Source organism: Nycticebus coucang, chromosome 10 (assembly GCF_027406575.1).
Source record: "Nycticebus coucang isolate mNycCou1 chromosome 10, mNycCou1.pri, whole genome shotgun sequence".
In the NCBI taxonomy this organism is placed as follows: Eukaryota; Metazoa; Chordata; class Mammalia; order Primates; family Lorisidae; genus Nycticebus; species Nycticebus coucang.
The window spans coordinates 121,453,967-121,465,925 of NC_069789.1; the positions used below are offsets into that span (position 1 = coordinate 121,453,967).

Here is an 11,959-nt window from a genome sequence, read left to right on the forward strand (position 1 = left end):
AGCTGGGCTCTCATCTGCCTTTTGAATGGTTTTGCTTACCTTTGATAGGTTAATGGGTTTTCAGCTGCTGCTCGCCTGCACCTGAGGAGAGTCTGGTGGTAATTTTTGAGAGCCCCCTTACCTTCCTGGCTGTTAGGATCCCAGTCTGGGCGGACGCAGGGGCGGGGTGGGGGGAACCAGGTTCTGGTGGGAGGGGTCTGAAGTGGGTTGTCTGTCTGGATCTAGAACAAGCTTTTGGGCTTCCCTAACAATTTTCTCTCGTTCCTCATAAGTAAAAAGCGTCTGTAGCAACTGCTGACAATCATCCCAAGTTGTCTGATGGGGAAGGAAGATTGTCTCTAAGAGTGAAATTAACCCTTGCGGTTGCTCTGGGAAGGAAGGGTTCTGTAATTTCCAATTATATAAGTCACTGGTAGAAAAAGGAACATACACCATAAATGGTTGGACACCTCCCCCTAAGGTAGGGCGTGCAACCTGGCTAAGGGCAATGCTGGGGGTGGGGCTGAGGTAGTGGACATGGGGGGATCCGAGTTGGGATGGGGAAACTGGTAAGAATGTTCACTATGAGTATGCGGGAGACTATGCATTCGGCTTGAATCAGGAGAAGCGGCTTCCTCTGCTGGAGAAAGTTGGGGATAGATGGGTGGAGGAGGGAGAGGCTTCGTTATCAAATCTACAGCCTCTGTGTCCTAAGCAGGTTCAGGAAGTATGGGCTTTCCGTCCCTTCCCCTCACCCTTCCGGTCTTTTCCCCTCCCCCCATCCTCTTGGCCTTTTCCCTGTGGGGTGTGTGTGAGAATAGCCCAGCCTTTGAGCCTTTTGTACAGGCATTAAGATAGGATGGCCTTTCTGTAATTGCATCAATCCAGACTTGAATATAAGGGATTTGATCAGGATGGCGGAGCTTCCCAAAGATTATTTTCTGGACCTGGTAGGCTAGTAGTAAGTTTATGCTGCCCCTTGGAGGCCATCCTACTCTAAAGGAGGGGCCCCTCTCGCTCACAGAATTTCTGGAGATCAAAGGCATTGACCTGATATCCCTCCCGACAGGCTCCTAAGTTCCTAAGAAAGCAGGAGAGGGGGGGACTCAGCAGCTTTAGAAGTTCCCTGACCCATGTTTTAAACTATCCTATCTATAGGGGAACATTGAAAGCTTTTGATCCTTTGGCTGAGTATGGCGTAAACTTTTTCTATGAGAGGTTTTAAGAAAGCTGCTGCTGCTAAATTTTGGAGAGAGGCCACTTGGGAGGTTAAGGCCTTGGATCTAGTACAGGGTAAGCAAGATACTTTATTTGGCTTAGACCAGGTGCAGTAGAGGGGTTCCCAGAAACGGGAGGGATAATGAAGAAAATGATGGGCAGGATAGGCCCAGAGATTAGAACACCTTTCAGGTATGATAGGCCTTTAAGAGAATAAATACTCTCTTTACTATATCTATTGGTTTATCAGAGTGGTGTCTCCATAAGTCTCCCCTCTCTCTAAATTGGCGATTTTGATTTATAGGAAAAGTAACAGGGTGACAGGAGAGATAGACAAGTAGGTCACCCGGGTCACCCTGGGATAATCACGTAACAGAAATCAGACCAGCTATTCTCACGTGGTTGATGACACTCGAGTTGATCCCACTCTGGCAGATGACAGACATAAGATTCACGTCCAATTTGATTCCTAGTATGACAACATTCTTTATTATGCTGATCAGGAAAACAGCAAAAGCAGCGCTGTACAGTAGTTTTGCAGAAAGAAGAATCTGGAGGTGACAGAGGGGATGCCTAGTTTGGGGAGGCAAAGTTCTCCCTTGTTTTTGGAAAAGTGACAACCCCAGGCGTGTATAGGGCATTGAACTCAATAGAAAATGAGGAAGGAGAAAAGGGAAACAGGATGTACAGGCTAGCCAGAGCTACATGTTCTGACAGAGTCCAAGTGACAGGGGCGCTAGACAGCCAAAACAAGAACGAACAATGCTATAAGAGTTATAAATGCAGGATAATAAGGAAAAGGTTCTAGAAGAGGTTCTGAAAGGTTGTACATTAGGAATCTGCTGCACAAGTTCACTAAAACTATCTGATCCTGTGTCATATAGGATGAGAAGGCAAGAGAGCACCCTGGCCCTTAATTTGACGAATTACGTGGAGGGTGACACAGGAGACAGGTAAGAAAATAGGTGAAGAGCTCTGTTTCTTCCAGAGTAAATTCCAGTCAGGTTCCCTGGTATAGTAAATCAGTAACCCACGATAGGATGTGTTCCACAGAACAAGAGTGGGGGTGAGTGCTCGCTTCGGCAGCACATATACTAAAATTGGAACGATACAGAGAAGATTGGCATGGCCCCTGCGCAAGGATGACACGCAAATTTGTGAAGCGTTCCATATTTTTTTTAATAAAAAAAAAAGAGTGGGGGTGAGTCCAACCCTCTAATAAGCATTTCAGGAAGAAGGCAAATTTCCAAGACAGATAGGGATTTCAATTAAAACTCACAGAGAACTGAGGAATATGGACAAACATAGGTACAGAAAATACATACTGGCTTCCTGAGACCTTGTCTGCCCACATTCCCAGAGGAACAGAAGACCCAATCTTGGCATGGGCGTGACGGAGTTATAGGCCTCTTCCAGGTCAGAGGCCCCTATTACGGGGGTGTGATTCGCTGTTTAGCCATATGATCAGGTTGTATGATGGCAAGGAGGGGTTGCTACACAGAAAAGACAGGATACAGGGGCAGAGACAGACACTTAAACCAAAAAGTCTAGAAGTCAAATTCTTTTTTTTTTTGTAGAGACAGAGTCTCACTGTACCGCCCTCGGGTAGAGTGCCGTGGCATCACACGGCTCACAGCAACCTCTAACTCCTGGGCTTACGCGGTTCTCTTGCCTCAGCCTCCCGAGCAGCTGGGACTACAGGCGCCTGCCACAACATCCAGCTATTTTTTTGTTGCAGTTTGGCCGGGGCTGGGTTTGAACCCGCCACCCTTGGCATATGGGGCTGGCGCCCTACTCACTGAGCCACAGGCGCCAAAGACAACCCCCAGTTTCTATGGCTGCATTCAGCCGAGGGGTACTCTCCCAAACTCACTGGTGTACACAGACATGACGATGTCCTCAGAGAAGTTGGGTTTTGTTGTTGTTGTTGTTTGTTTTTTAGTCTATGTGGTGTGGTTCAAGTCCTGACTTCACACCCGGGGCTGAGGAACTTCATCTCAGTGGCCACCCCCTGGGTGAGATCTGGTTCCGCACCAGACCACTCCTGAGGGTGGTATCCCCCTGAGCTAGAGCCTGGGGGATATCTCACTGGGGCCTCCAGGTGTTATAGGACAGATGCGAGATATCAAGACCCAAAGTCAATAAATATAGTGCCAATTAGTAAGTCTTTATTAAAGAAAAGACCAAATGGCCAGCTTTTCCCCCAATATGGAGAGCAGCCCAGACCACGGGTAGAGTTCAGCTTATATAATGTGGGCTGATGTAATCTTGGCTGAGTTTGTGTGATTAGAAAATTGCAGAGGCAGGTATTGTTTAAATGCTTACAGGGTATACAATAAAAATAATCCTAGACATCCAGTCCCATTGGTTTTAGTCATTCCTTCTAACAATATCTTGCTAGCCACCGTGTCTGGTTGGGCCTCTTAGTATGGTGGGGGTCGCAGAGGAAAATTGGAGCAGTGCAGACTAATTTCTGCAGCTCAGACTTCTCAGCACCACTACCTCTCCTTCCCCCCTTTTTTTCTTCTGTCTCCTTTACCATTTCATTAAACAGTAAACAGTTTATTATGATTTCTTACACACCTATACTATACTTAGTGTCTAATGCTTTCTACCGTTTATCATTTATTAATCTCTTTGTTATCTATCTTACCTACTCCTAAACTATTGTTAAGCCTTAGTAACTTCCCTAAACTACTGTTAAGCACTCCCCCCCCCCATTGATTGTGTCTGCTGATTTAGCAAGAATTTAAGGGTGATGCAAAAAAGGAAGGTGACAAAGTGGGGAGGGTGTGAGAGTCACAGGATTTTCATCTCATCTCAAGAGCACGTTCCACCAGTCAGGCCCGCTCTTCTCTGTTGGCCTCACTCTTTGTAGATTATTCCTTAGATTCTGTTCTACCCTTTACAATGTCTCATATCAGTCACCAGGGAACTTCTAAGCAGAACTGCCCCCCTACTGACTGAGGCCCCAGCAACTGCACATTCCAGGCAGGTCAGGCAGTCAGCAGGTCAGGGAAGATGAGGAGAGACCCTGGAGGGGTCTCTGACTCCTGATCCTGTGTGTGCACAACCCAACACAGCTGCTTAATTCACACTTGAGAAAGTCTGTGAGTCTCCCAAACAGAGCAGGTGGCCTCACATTCTCTGATCCTCAGATTGTCATGTATCTGTCTGTGACACACATACCTGCCTTGGTCTTTTAATCACTCATTTTGGCTAAGAGGCGACAGGTGCCAACTCTGAAAGATGCCTGTGGAGCGATCAGAGGTCCCACACTGGGCAACTTCCTTTCTTTCTTTTTTTTTTTTAGAGTCAGAATCTCACTTTATTGCTCTCAGTAGAGTGCTGTGGCATCACAGCTCACAGCAACCTCCAGCTCTTGGGCTCAGGCAATTCTCTTGCCTCAGCCTCCCGAGAAGCTGGGACTATAGGCACCCGCCACAACACCCAGCTATTTTTTGTTGCAATTTGGCTGGGGCTGGGTTCAAACCCTCCACCCTTGGTATATGGGGCCAGTGCCCTACCCACTGAGCCACAGGCGCTGCCCCTGGGCAACTTTCTATTATCTGCACAGCGGAGTTAACCAGACCCTCATTTACAGGCACCAACTCAAACCCTATGGAGGACGAGAACTCCACAGTATTAACTTGTGAACCTGAGACTCAGGACACTACCTGCGCGTAGGAGATAAATGGTCAGAGCCTCCAAGACAGCAACAGGCTAGTGATGTCCCTGAACAAACAGACCCTCACTTTACTCAGTATCACAAGGAATGACACAGGACCCTATGTCCTGATCCAGTTTCAGGAAACTGAAGCCCAGTAAGTGGCAACTGCAGTGACCCCATCATCCTGAATGTTCTCTGTATTTTCTGTTCCTCCAGGAAGCTGAACTGAGCTGGGGCCCTGGGCTCCTCCAGGCTGAGCTACTTCTATCTTGATCATTCCTGCCCATGTCACACCCATAGAAGAAACTCTGTTCCTATAAACTCTGTTCTACTATAGACCAGTAGTTCTCAACTTTCCTAATGCCTCAATGTATTTTCATTGTTTCAAAGTGGTCTTGACCCACGGGTTGAGAACTACTGCTATAGACCCAGTCCTGTCCTTTCAGGGACACAGGTCAGGGTGATCCGGTGCCCACTGCTGGTCACACACAGCACTGAGGAAGCTCAATGTAGGGCTACCTGTGTGCTTAGAGGTAGGATACTCTTATAACTTGGGTAGGTCAGAGGCTTGCCTCATATCCCATGTCTGAGCAGCCACCAGGGTCCTCTCAGCCCTGTCCCTACTCACATTCACTGTCTCTGCCCTGGGTCAGTCTTATCATCTATCCTGGACACAGCCACAGCTGTCACAGGTGGAGTTGAGACTCCACATCTCCAGGACTCCTTCCCACTCTGACCACGTGAACTTGCCCAGCCCCATCCAACTCTCCCCACCCCTCAGAGCCTTGTGCTCTGTGTCCCTGGACACCTGTGTGCACGTCATGCAAACTTCAGAACAATGACAACCACCCAGTCCTGACATTCCCACCCAAGGCAAGTGTCCAGTGAGAGTCTCCAGGTGAGACACCTGAGGCTCCCATGTTCAGGGGTGTCCGCATGCATCTCCTTCCTCCCCAAGGTCATGGGCACCACAGGCTGCCTCAGACCACCAGCCCCTTCCCAAGACCACAGCCTCATGTCTGTGCTGACCTCTGCATAGAGAGGATCAGGGGGGCAGCAGCCTCTAGGAAACCCCCCTCCTGGGTGCCTCCCAAGGTTCCACCTGTCCCCATATCTATGATAGGGACAGACACACATAACACACCTTGGCCCCCATCCAGCCCAGAAGGTCAATCCAGCCTCTTCTCCCTGACTCACAGCTCCCCATGTCTTCCCTCCCCAGCTGCAGCCTGGGTGAGCTCCTTGCTGCTCTTGGTCCACGAACAAAGGTTGTAGCCTTTCTGTTACTGCCTGGAACCTTCCTTCCCTCTCCCATTTATGGGCCCAGTCCTAGCCGTCCACCCACCACAGTCGTCAGCTGCCTCCTCCCCTCTATCTTCACCGACCTTGCCCCAGGAGGTGACAGCCCCTCCTACAAAACCCACACTCACTGTCAGCAGAATCACAGATTCTGCGGAGGGTCACCTGGGCTCAAGAGTATCACCTGTTGGAACCAGAACTCCCAGAGAGACCAGCAGATGGAGCTGCTCAGGGCACCTCAGGGCTCCTGGCATCTGGTCTACACCAGGGGCATGAAAGGACAAGTAGTGGACAGAGAGGCGGACACAGGGTCACAGACAATTTCTACCCACAGAATTATTCTAAGAAAGGTGAGGGTGTGGGAGATAGACATTCTCACACCCTCCTGCAGACTAGAGGTGACCAGTACCCCACTTTTTTTTCTTTTTTGAGACAGAGTCTCACATTGTTGCCCTCGGTAGAGTGCCATTGCGTCACAGCTCACAGGAACCTCAAACTCTTGAGCTCAGCCTCCCAAGTAGCTGGGACTACAGGCACCTGCCACAAAGCCCAGCTAGTTTTTCTATTTTTTTAGAACAGGGTCTTGCTCTTGCTCAGGCTGGTTTTGAATTCCTTATCTCAAGTGATTCACCTGCCTTGGCCTCCCAGAGTGCTAGGATTATTGGTATGAACCACTATGTGTGGCCCAGTACCCCACTTCTGAGAGCCTCCCTGAGCTGTGAGCTCTGAGAAGGCAGGAAAGTGCTTGTCCTGTCTCTGCTGAATCCAGGACCAGCCCACAGCCCCATGCGGGATGTCCCATAAAATAAATTGGGAATGAGTGAGATCTAGGATCATCACTCCACACAGGAGAGACGTGTACAGGAAGGAACGGTCACTGCAGAGTGGGCTGTCAGTACAAGACAGAAGCAGCCTGAAAGCCCAAAACGCGGTGTGAGCATCAGAGTGTAGCCACGCAATGGAATAATTTGGAACCAATTAAAAAACGTGACTGGAGCAAATCCTCATGTGTCAATGTAGAAAGTCCCCACCACACATGCTTCATTATAAAATAATGTTACCAAGCAATAGTATAATGCAGTGGTGTTTGGCTCTCAAAGCTATGAGTGGGACATACGAGAAAACAGTACAGGGTGAGTCGTGCCAACTGTAAACAGGGGTGACATCCTGGAAGTGGAATTGTGACGGGGGTGGGGCTCAGGCACTTGACACCTTATTTTATTTTTTATTTATTTATTTTTTTATTTTTCTTGAGACAGAGCCTCAGCTGTCACCCTGGGTAGAATCACAGCAACCTCCAACTCCTGGGCTCAAGCGATTTTCCTACCTCTGCCTCCCAAGTAGCTGGGACTACAGGCGCCCACCACAACGCTCGGCTATTTTTTGGTTGCAGCCGTCATTGTTGTTTGGCGGGCCCCGGCTGGATTCGAACCCACCAGCTCAGGTGTTATGTGGCTGGCGCCTTAGCTGCTTGAGCCACAGGTGCTGAGCCTTTACACCTTATTTTATACCTGTTTGTATAATTTGCCATATTTATACCTGTTTGCTAGAATTTACAACAAACATGATTTCTTATTTAATTTTTAAAATACCAGACAAAGCCATTCAAATGACCTAGCACACTGCGAGAGGAGTGTGACATCATCAGGGCCCACAGGCCAGGCCTCTATCTTATCCCTACATTGCTGAGTTCCCTCTGAAAATCCTTAGAGCAAAGAGCTCCTTACATGATGTGACAACAACATGACAGGCCACCCTCTGGACCACAAGAACATGGCCAACATGCCTCTGCAGAGGAAGGTCTCATGCCCATCACCCTTGAGCTCTCTGTGCTTGAGGAGGGTTCAAGGGTCCTGAGGTACCTAGGCTTGGCCCCACAGGAAGAGATTATGATCCATCTCTTCCCAGGGGCAGTGGCTGGAGCATCAATTCCAACTATGATCTTTGCCTGGTTTGGGACCCAACAGGTGCATCTGAGTCATGATGTGGACACTGTGCCTCTTTCCTGATGGAACTGTCTATGGCTCCCACCGTCTGCAGGACCTGATCCCCCCACCCCCTTCCTGCAGGTGTCCCTAGATCCTTGTCATCCTCCCTCAGTGATAAATGTGCCCCAAGTCTCCAACATGCCCCACTGAGCACATCCTGGAGATAAGCATTCACAGACCTGACACGTGCCTACCGCTATGGCCAGATTTAAAAGGCATTATAAGGTATGTGCTCTGAAATAAGGAAGTGACAGAGCACCAGAATGTGCAAATCAGAGTTGTAGTATAATCTTGCTTAGAAGACCAGAGAAGATCTAGGATCAAAAAAGGCTATGAGGCTGGGTGTGGTGGTGTGCGCCTGTAGTCCTAGCTACTCTGGAGGTTGAGGCCAGGAGTTCTAGGTTGCAGCGAGCAATGATAACCCCCTTGCACTCTAGCCTGGTTGGCAGAACAAGACCCTGTGAAAGAAAAGATATGGAATGTGACATAGTGTTGCAATTTTTTTTAGACACATGAAAAATGCTGAAAGAATGATTTTTTTTTTTTTTTTTTGAGACAGAGTCTCACTATGTCACCCTTGGTAGGGTACCCAGCACCCTCCAACTCTTGGGCTTAAGCGATTCTCTTGCCTCAGCCTCCCAAGTAGCTGGGGCTACAGACACCCACCACAATGCCCAGCTATTTTTCTGTTGCATTTGTTTAGCCCAGGCGGGGTTCGAACCCACCACCCTCGGTGTATGTGGCTGTCGCCATAGCCACTGTGCTACGGGCACAGACCCAAGGATGATATTTTTAAGTAAAACTCTTATGATGTTTTTCTTTCTATATTTTTCTCACCATCCACCGCAGAGTAGCAAAGTTACCCCAGGTCTAGAGCCTCCTGGGGCCTGATCCCCCTCCACCCCACCCATAGCAACCAGCTTAAATCTCGGTCTCTTTATTTTGTGTCTCTGCCATTGAATGGTCAGTCTCATATCCCTAAATCCTTAGATATTTCTATACAGAACGTTGAGGGATCTGCAAGTGAGTTTAACCAGGACCCTCTGACCAGGTTTTATATGGTGGATTTTTTTACATCAAGACTTTTTTTTTTTTTTTAAGACAGAGTCTCACTTTGTCACCCTTGGTAGAGTGCTATGGCGTTACAGCTCACAGCAACCTCCAACTCTTTGGCTTAAGCAATTCTCTTGCCTTGGCCTCCCAAGTAGCTGGGACTACAGGCACCGGCCACAACACCCAGCTATTTTTGTGCAATTCTCATTGCTGTTTAGCTGGCTAGACCCGGGTTCAAACCTGCCACCCTCGGTCTATGGGGCCGGCGCCCTACCCACTGAGCCACAGTTGCCACCCAAGACTTTTTTTTAATTGTGGTAAAATATATCAAACATAAAATGTACCATTTTAACCATTTTAAGTATACAAATGAAATGAAATTAACTATATTCACAATGTTATGTAACCATCACCACTATTTTTTCCAAAAAATTTTCTTTTTTTCTTTTCTTTTTGCGTGGGCAACACGGCCTTTATTCCACTCGGGTGTGAGAGAGCTGAGTCCAAGAAAGGAGTCAGCACCCCCAGTAAGGCAATTCTTTTAAATATGTGATGAAAAATCATTTCTTTTTTTTTTCTTTTTTTTTTTATTAAATCATAGTTTTTCCAAAAAATTTTCATCACCCCAAACAGAAACTCTGTATCCATTAAACAATAATTCCCCATCCCTCCTGCCCCCAGACCCTGATAACCTCTAATCTATGTTCCGTCTTTATGAAGTTACCTGTTTTTGATATTTCATGTAAATAGAATCATACAGCATAAGTCACCATGTGTCTGGCTTATGTCACTTAGCATATTGTCTCCAAGGTCCCCCCAGCTCACAGCATCTGTCAGGGCTTCCCTCCTTTTCATGGCAGATTAACCTTCTGTGGCTGTATGTACCGTGTTGATGGGCACTTGGGTTGTTTCCACATCTTACTTACTGTGGAGAACAATGCAGAGAATGTTCCCATGCAAGTATCTCTTTTCATCCCTGTTTTCAATTCTTTGGGTATATATCTAGCAGTGAAATTGCTGTTTGTTTGTTTTTTTTTAAACAAAGTCTCACTGTTGCTCCAGGCTAGAGTTCCATGGTGTCAGCCTAACTCACAGGAAGTTTGAACTGCGGTTCCAGTGATCCTCCTGTCTCGGCCTCCTGAGTAGCTGGGGCTACAGGTGCCCGCCACAAGATCTGGTTAATTTTCTCTCTGTTTAGTAGAGATGGGGTCTTGCTCTTGCTCAGGCTGGTCTCAAACTCCTGAGCTCAAGGGATCCTCCTGTCTCAGTCTCCCAAAGTGCTAGCATTACAGGAGTGAGCCACAGTGCCTAGCCAGAATTGCTAATTCTATGTTTAGCTTTTGCAAGAACAGCCAAAGTGTTCCCCATATTGGATGCTCCATTTTATATTGCCATCAGCAATGTATGAAGATTTGAAATTCTCAACATAATGCCAACATTTGTCACGTGACATTTTAAGAGAAGGAGAGCCATTATTGTAGGTGTGATGTGGCATCTCGCTGTGATTTTGTTTGCATTTCTCTAATGATTAATGACGTTGAGTGTCTTTTCATGTGCCTCTTGACTATTTGCTTATCTTCTTTGGAGAAATGTCTATTTCAGTCCTTTGCCCATTGTTTAAGTGGGTTGATTGTCTTTTTGTTGTTGAGTTGCAGCAGTTCTCTGTATAGTCTAAACATGAAAGCTTTATGATGTCTCTGAGTTGCGAATTTTTTCTCCCATTCTGTGATTGTTCTTCTCTTTCTTGATAATGTCCTTTGATGTTTAAAGGGCTTTTGTCCTGATAAAGTCCAATTTACCTGTTTTTCCTTTTGTTGTTCATGCTTCTGTGTCATAGCTAAAAATTCATTGCCACATCTGAGGTCATGAAGATTGACCCTTGTGTTTTTTTCTCTGAGAGTTTTTATGGCTTCAGCTCATATTTAACTCACTGATATGTTTTGAGTTAATATGGTGAGACGTAGAGTTCCAAAACTTCATTCTTTTGCAAGTGGTTGTCCAGTTTTGCAGGACCATTTACTTGAAAAGACTATTCTCCCTTCATTAAATTAGCGCCTGTTTAGGGTGCTCCAGAGAGACAGAAACAATAAGATAAAAATATAATTACACATATAAAAATAGGTATAGATACGAGAGGGGATTTATTAGGGGAATCTGCTTACATAAATATGGAGGGAAGAAGACCCAGGAGAAGCTGGCTGCAGGCTGAAGAACCAAGGAGAAGCCTGGCTCAGTCCAAGTCCCAAAGACTCAGAGGCAGTGAAGGTGGTGGTGTGACTCTCAGACCGAGGCCGAAAGCCTGAGAACCTGGAGTTCTAATATCCAAGGGTGGAAGAAAAGTGTCCCAGCTCCCGGATATACAGACAGAGAGAGAGAATTCATTTTCCTTCTGCCTTTTACTCTATCCAGGCCCTCAGCTAAGTGGACGTTGCCTCCCACAACCCTGCACACTGGATGGAGTCTGGCTGCCTGGAGACCCGCAGTGAACAGGACCCAGGCTGACCTGACCCTGCACTCTGACCCAGGGCTCAGCACCTGCCTCTGCCCAGAGGTCAGAGCAAACTCACACCCCCTGGAGCCTGGTCAGCCTCCCTGGGGCCACCCTGACATTGGCTGCAGGTCTCCTTGTTCCCTCCAGGGGGAGACCTTGGGACATAGACAACTCTAAGGAAATTACATCCCCCAGATGTGAACCTGGCTGTAGCTGAAGAGGTGGAGATGCAGCCTGATTTCCATCCCTTGTTCCGACAGA

The 11,959-nt window shown here is 47.4% G+C and overlaps 1 non-coding gene across 1 annotated transcript; it reads left to right on the top strand.

Moving 5' to 3' along the window:
* The first annotated feature begins 2,267 nt into the window (after positions 1-2,267).
* LOC128597788 (U6 spliceosomal RNA) lies at positions 2,268-2,374 on the top strand. Its single transcript, XR_008383348.1, has one exon. It is a non-coding gene; the product is annotated as a U6 spliceosomal RNA (small nuclear RNA).
* The last annotated feature ends 9,585 nt before the right edge of the window (positions 2,375-11,959 follow it).